The following is a 6,771-nucleotide window of genomic DNA, read 5'->3' on the forward strand; positions in this document are numbered from 1 at the left end:
TGGTATCAATAATTATAATCTCATGAATTTTTTCCATATTAATAGAGTTATTCCTGCTTAAGTTTCTGTTATTCCATTGTCTTGTCATCTTCTTATTCATATAAATGAAATATACATGTAGAGAAAGAAAAGTTAAGGTGTAGTTTCAACTTGATTATTTTTGGGGTACACCCCAAGGTTGATGGAGTATACTTCTGGGTCTGGGTGGGTCATATAGTCATGGCGTTGATGTTTCTATCTAATCCCTTAGCCTTTCCACAATGGCTCTCTTCACCTGCTTTGCTTCCCAGCTACCTTTCACCATGAAGTCTGTCTTGGAACTTGTCAATCACAGACTGAAAGCATGAGCTAAATTCAACCTTTTGTCGTTTAAAATGTGGGTGTCAGATATGTGTCTCAGTGATGGGAATGCTGACTTTATACAATAGATAGATGATAAATAGATTATATGTAATATAAAATTACTATGTATATAATCTTTTTAAACAATGAAGTGCAAACCATTTGTTTCTTTATTAACTCTTTAAAGTTAGCAGCTATCAGACAGCATCATAATTGTTATAATCAATTGATGTACTAAAGGACACAAGTCACATGATCATCCAATAAACAAAGAAAATTTTTTTAATTCAACATCTTACAAAGTAGAAATAAGATGCAAAATAGGAATAGAAGAAAGGTCTCAACTTAATATAGCACATTTATGAAATTTATAGAAAACATCATACTTAATCGTGAAAGAATGATATCTCCATTCAGAAACAAAGAAAAGATAGCCTCTCCTTTGACTTTTATTCAACACAGTACTGGGTATTCTAGATAGTGCAATAAGAAAAATGAGTAAAAGACATCCAGATTAGAAAATAAATAAAGTGATTATTATTTGAAACCAACATGATCTTGTATATTTTTTAAAAATAAAGGAATACACAAATCTATTAAAGCTAATAAATTTAGTAAGTTTTCAGGATACGAGAACAGAATTTTAAAAGTTACATTCTGTAAAGTGACAATAAACTAAGGTAAAAATTAAGAATTCAATCTCACTTGCAATAATATAAAAAAGAATAGTTAAGAAATTTAACCAGTAATGTAAAATTTATGCTCTGAAACTGTAGAGCACTTAGGAAGAAATTAAAGACAAATAAATGAAAGACATTCCCATTCATGCATTAGAAACTATCATATTGTTCAATATAAATATTACTTACAATCAACCACAGATGTAACATAATCTTCACCAAAATCCCAACTGTCTTCTTAGGAGAAATTGCTAAATGAACCTAAAATGTATGTGCACATATAAGGAATCAGAATAGATTTAGAGTTTTAAAAAATAATAAATTTGATAGACTAACGCTTCGCAATTTCAAAATGTACTACAAAAGTATAATCAAAACAGTATGTACTGACATAAGGATAAGATGTATAAATCAAAGCAAGAGAATGAAAAGTCCAGAAATATTTCACACTGATAACAAGTTGATTTTCAACAAGAAGTGTTAATTAACTGAGCAAAGAATAGCCTTTTGGGAGAATGGGTGTGTATTTACATGTAAAATAACGAAATTTGACTTCTATCTCACATTATATATTGAAATTAACTAATAGTAGATCAAATATTTAAAAGTATGAGCAAAAACTATAATGTTCTCAGAAGAAAACATGGTTATATTTTTTGTAACCTTGGATTTGGCAGTTTTACACATGGCACTAAAAGTGCAAAAAACAATAGAAAAAGATAAGTTGAATATCAAAATTAAAGAAACAAAATTTTTTGCCTGGAAGAATTCACCATCAAGGAAATATAAAGATAAGAAACAGAATTTGAAAAACTGCATCTTATATCTGATAAGGACCTTGTACATATTGTAAACTTCATACACTGCAGGTGGGTATGTAAAGTAGTATAAATCACTTTAGAATACAGCTTGGCAAATCCTTCAGTGTAGAGTTACCATATATCTAAACGGTATACACCTAAGAGAAAGAAAATATAATATACATTCTAAAGATGGTGCATGAATGCCAACAGCAGTATTCATAATAGACAAAAGGTGAATTCAAACTGATATATTAAAAGATATATAAAATGTGATGCATCTACAGAATGCATTGCTATTTTGCAGCAAAAATAAAATATTTAGAAATGCTACAATGTTACAAAGCTTGAAAGCATAATCCTAAGTGAAATAACCACCCACCAAACCACATTGTATACTATACTATTTCATTCACACAAAATCTCCAGAACAGAAAAATCTATTGAAGCAAAGCACAAAGGGCTTCTCTTGGTTGAGAGGAATGGAAAGGGTACAAGTGATGACTAAAGAGAGGAAGGCCTCTTTTGAGGGTAACTAAAATGACTATAGTAAAAGCCATTAAACTATAAAAGAAAATCTTTTTTTAAAAGAGGTTGGGGATGATCTAGCACTGAACTGAGCCTTGGAAATTCAGATGGAGGGTCCTCAAGATCAAATATAAAATCTAAATAATTTAGATGTAATTTGATATTGTCTGAACACTATTATTTTACTTTTGGTATTAGTTTAACCAAGTTCTTTTCAGTTTTTTAAATTGTTAGCTCACAGTATGAAATCTGCTGTTGCTTACAGTTAACTTCCTGAATCATTAGTTTGTCTTAGGAGTAAAAAATAATACAGCAAAGTGAAAATTGGTTTATGTTTCCCTTTACAGTCTGTGCAGTACGATCCAATTTTGTAACTCAAAAAAAAAAATGTAGTAACTTCCAAAAATGACTATCATAAAGAAAACAGAAACAATAAATGCTGGTATTGATGTGGGAGAAAAAGGAATCTTTACACATTTTCGGTTGAAAAGTAAATCAGTAAAGCCTTTATAGACATCAACATGGAAGTTCCTCAAAAAGTAAAAATGCAACTATCATATACTTTAGCTTTATTACTCTGATATATTTCTAAACTAGTTAAAGCTAGCATAGTATAGAGATATCTGCAAACCTATGATACTGCAGCATCACTGACAATAGCTAAGCTAAGCTGAAAACAGCCAACGTGCCCATAAAATGCTAAATGAGAAAGAAAATGTAGTAAACACACACAATGAAATATTCTGTTACACAAAAGAATGAAATAATGTCACTTGCTAGGAAATGAAAGGAACTGGTGTTCATCAGTGTTAAACAAGATAAATCAGTTTCTGAAAGACACATAGTTTTCTCTCCTATGTAGAACAACAAAAAAAGAAAAAGTAGAATAGCAAAAGAAATTACATGAAATTAGAAGGCAGACTTTCCAACAAGAAAGAAGAATGGAGTGAGGAGGAAAGGGCATGGTGGATAATGGGGTGAAAATAATCGCAGTAGCTTATAGGTGTGTACAAATATGCCAAAATGAAAGCAATCATTATGTATAATTAATATGTTTACATAATTTTAGATCAAATAGAAAGGAATAAAGAACATAGAAGTAAATCCACGGATTCACATTCAGCTGATATTTTTACAAAGATGTCAAGAATACACAATGAATAAAAGATAAGCTTCAAAAAATAAAAGAACTAGTACATCCACATGCACCAGAATGAAATCATACATTTATACTACCAACAAACTCAAAATGGTTTAAGGTTTACATGTAAAATCTGAAACTGTAAAAGTACTAGAAGACATTAGAGAAAAACTCAGTGGCTTGAGCAATAATTTTTTATATGACACTAAAAGCACAGGAAAAAATCAAAAGCAAATATGCAAATAGAACTATATAAAAAACTTATACACAGCAAAGCAGATAATTATCAGAGTGAACAGTCAACCTACATAATGTGAGAAAATATTTGTGAACTCTCTGATAAACGATTAATATTCAAAGCCTACAAAGAATTTAAATAACAGCAGGAGAACAAATAACTTGATTTTTTAAATGGGCAAGTATCTGACTAGACATTTCTCAAAAGATATAAAAATGGCCAACGGAGATCTGAAAAAAAATACAACATTACTAATCATTAAAACCATAATGATATATAACCCCACACCTGTTAGGATGAGTACTTTCAACAAAGCTTAAGTATTGCCAAGGATGTGATGAAAAGCAAGCACAATACGTTGTTGACAAGAATGTGCAATCATTATGGAAAAACAATATGGAGCTTTCTCAAAAAATTAAACTTATTCCTTCATGACACACTCTCAGTCTGGCTTAACATGCACTGATTCCTTTTGGTTCCTAGTCCTATATCATGATTTTCAAGAATCAGCTGCTTCAGAATCTAATGAAGGAAGACTAGATCCTAAAGAATAAAATTATGGCTGGGGAGGTAGTTTTATTGTCATGGTCTGTGCCATCAGAATCTCAATGAAGGACCTAGCATATGAAATTGCTTCTTCTGCTGTCATGGAAGACAAACTGAAAGAGGAAATGAGTTCTTCAGCATGACAAAGTTTTTCTTAGAGCACCAACTTGGTCTCTGACGAAGACTACAATGTGACTACAGACTTCAAGCTTATTATTATCACAGCTAAAGCCTGCCAGCAAAAGAGAGAAATACATCTTAATTTGGTTGAACATAATGTAAACATCTTTAAATCCATCATTCCTAATATTATAAGTTACAATCCAAACTGCAAGTTGCTTGTAATTTCCAATCCAGTGGATGGATATTTTGATCTACATGGTTCGAATAGCAAGTGGCTTTCCCAACAACGGTGTTATTTGAAATGGTTTCAGTCTGGATTCAGACTATTTCTATTATGTGGTGGGGAAAGGGTAGGAATTCATCCATTAAACTGTCATTGGTGGGTCCTTGGGAAGCTTAAAGATTCCAGTGTACCTTTATGGAGTGCAGTGAATGCTACTTGTGTCTCCGTAAAAAATCTACACTCAGATTTAGGCAGGTAAGGAACAGTGGAACAGAGTTCACCAACAGAGACATTAATGAAAAGGCACATTTGGGTTTCAAAACATAACCTAAAGTATAGTACTTTGGAAGGGTGAGTACTTTGAACAGAAATTTGGAAGGTCACAAACAAAGGCTAACTTTCTCTAGTTATCTTATGCCTATCCCCTTCTTCTTCCCCTGAAGTTAGTCATAGAAACCAGAATTATTCTTGCATAAGGTAGGCAAGAATAACTTCTTCTTCAAAGCAAGGCATAAAACCTAGAAAGGTTACTCTCTTCTTCCTTCTCTCATGAAGAACTTCATTACAGAGTGATTCTGTCTATACCCAGGAAGAAGGAATCCTTCAGAGAAGAACCAACAAGAATTTGAATAGATAGGCTTTCCTGGCTTTCTCTACTATCTGTTACCACTAGATCATTCACTTTTGTCCAATTATATTTTTACATAGCTGTCTGTTCTTCACGGAATTTAAGCATAAAAGTAATTTTCTTTGGGTCTTTGGATTGTTGTCCTGTAAGCTCTTCTACTGTGTAAAACTTTAATTAAATAAATTTTCATGTTTTCCTCTTATTAACCTGTCTTTTGTTATTTGAGTGCTCTCCTTGACCCTTATGATGGGTGAGAAGAAGTATTGTGCCCCTTTGACCTTAAAATACAAAATTTCAATTGGGAGGAATAAGTTCAAACAAGAGATCTAAAACCTGATGGTTTAATAACAATGTATTGAATACTTAAAAGTTGCTAAGACTAAATTTTAATTATTTTCACCAGGATAAAATGGTAATTAGCTTGATTTAACTGTCCCATAATAATTTACATCAGAACATACTGTACACCCTAAATATGGGCAACTTTTATTTGCCAAGTAAAATATGAAGATGAAGGAAAAATAGAGCAGGAATAGCAAAAGAAATCAAGAATTACAATAAAACAGTATACTATTATTTATGTCAAAAAAAGTTTTTGGAGACAATTACTTGTTATGCTGCCCATGCTGGCCTTAGCCCCTTGAACTCAAACAATCCTTCCACCTTAGCCTCCTGAGTATGTTAAATTAGAGAAGCATGTTCCAAGGCCCAGTTTATTTAAGTAGTTTTTAATCACAGATTTACTACATAATTTTTTATCTATACACATAAAAGCAGTAAAAATATAAAATTAAGACCACAAAAGCACTTGAAGTTGTAGTTAGAGAAGCTCATAGAATGCCTAAAAACAATTTACCTTATATGAGGTGTTAATATTTCTCTTTGGGGTTAAAATTTATCTGATAGAACTTTCTCTCTTAATTTTCAAATATTTCTTATTATTTTGAAAATTGTATCCCTTGTGTGTGTTATACAGCTAAATTTTGTGATTATATATAAAATGAGTTGGGCATTTTCTATTATATAAAAAGCCTAAGACCCTTCGACACTACACCTCTTCAGCACTGTGACTGCAACCACTTAGCTGCTCATGGAACTGCCTTGGGTGGTGGGGATTGTCTCCTCGGGTCAGGGCAACATTATTTTATTACTGCTTTCCATTCTTAGGACACAGTTAGGGAGTGGAATCACCAAACCTCCACTATATGGTTGAGGTGTTATTATTTATCTGGAGGTAATTTTATTGTTGGATCCCTATTGTTGGGACACAGTACCTGACAAGCACAACTTTAAGGAAGAGAGAAATAATTTGGTTGACGGTTTTTCTGGAGATTCAGTCCATGGTCAACTGGCTTCAAAATGGGAACCTCAAGGAAGAAGGGCACGATGGAGCAAAGCTGCTCACTTTGTGGTGGCCAGGAGGCACAGCAAGGAAACAGTACCAGTGTGCACGGGGCCAGGGCCTGATGTAGACGTCAGGGTCACACCTACGTGACCCACCACACACACATCCAGAAGTGTG

At 32.7% G+C, this 6,771-nt stretch overlaps 1 pseudogene; it reads left to right on the forward strand.

Annotated features, from left to right (window-relative positions):
- The first annotated feature begins 4,298 nt into the window (after positions 1–4,298).
- LOC104874300 lies at positions 4,299–4,917 on the forward strand (annotated as a pseudogene).
- The last annotated feature ends 1,854 nt before the right edge of the window (positions 4,918–6,771 follow it).

Source organism: Fukomys damarensis, unplaced genomic scaffold (genome assembly GCF_012274545.1).
Source record: "Fukomys damarensis isolate Sample0158 unplaced genomic scaffold, DMR_v1.0_HiC HiC_scaffold_5, whole genome shotgun sequence".
Lineage (NCBI taxonomy): Eukaryota > Metazoa > Chordata > Mammalia > Rodentia > Bathyergidae > Fukomys > Fukomys damarensis.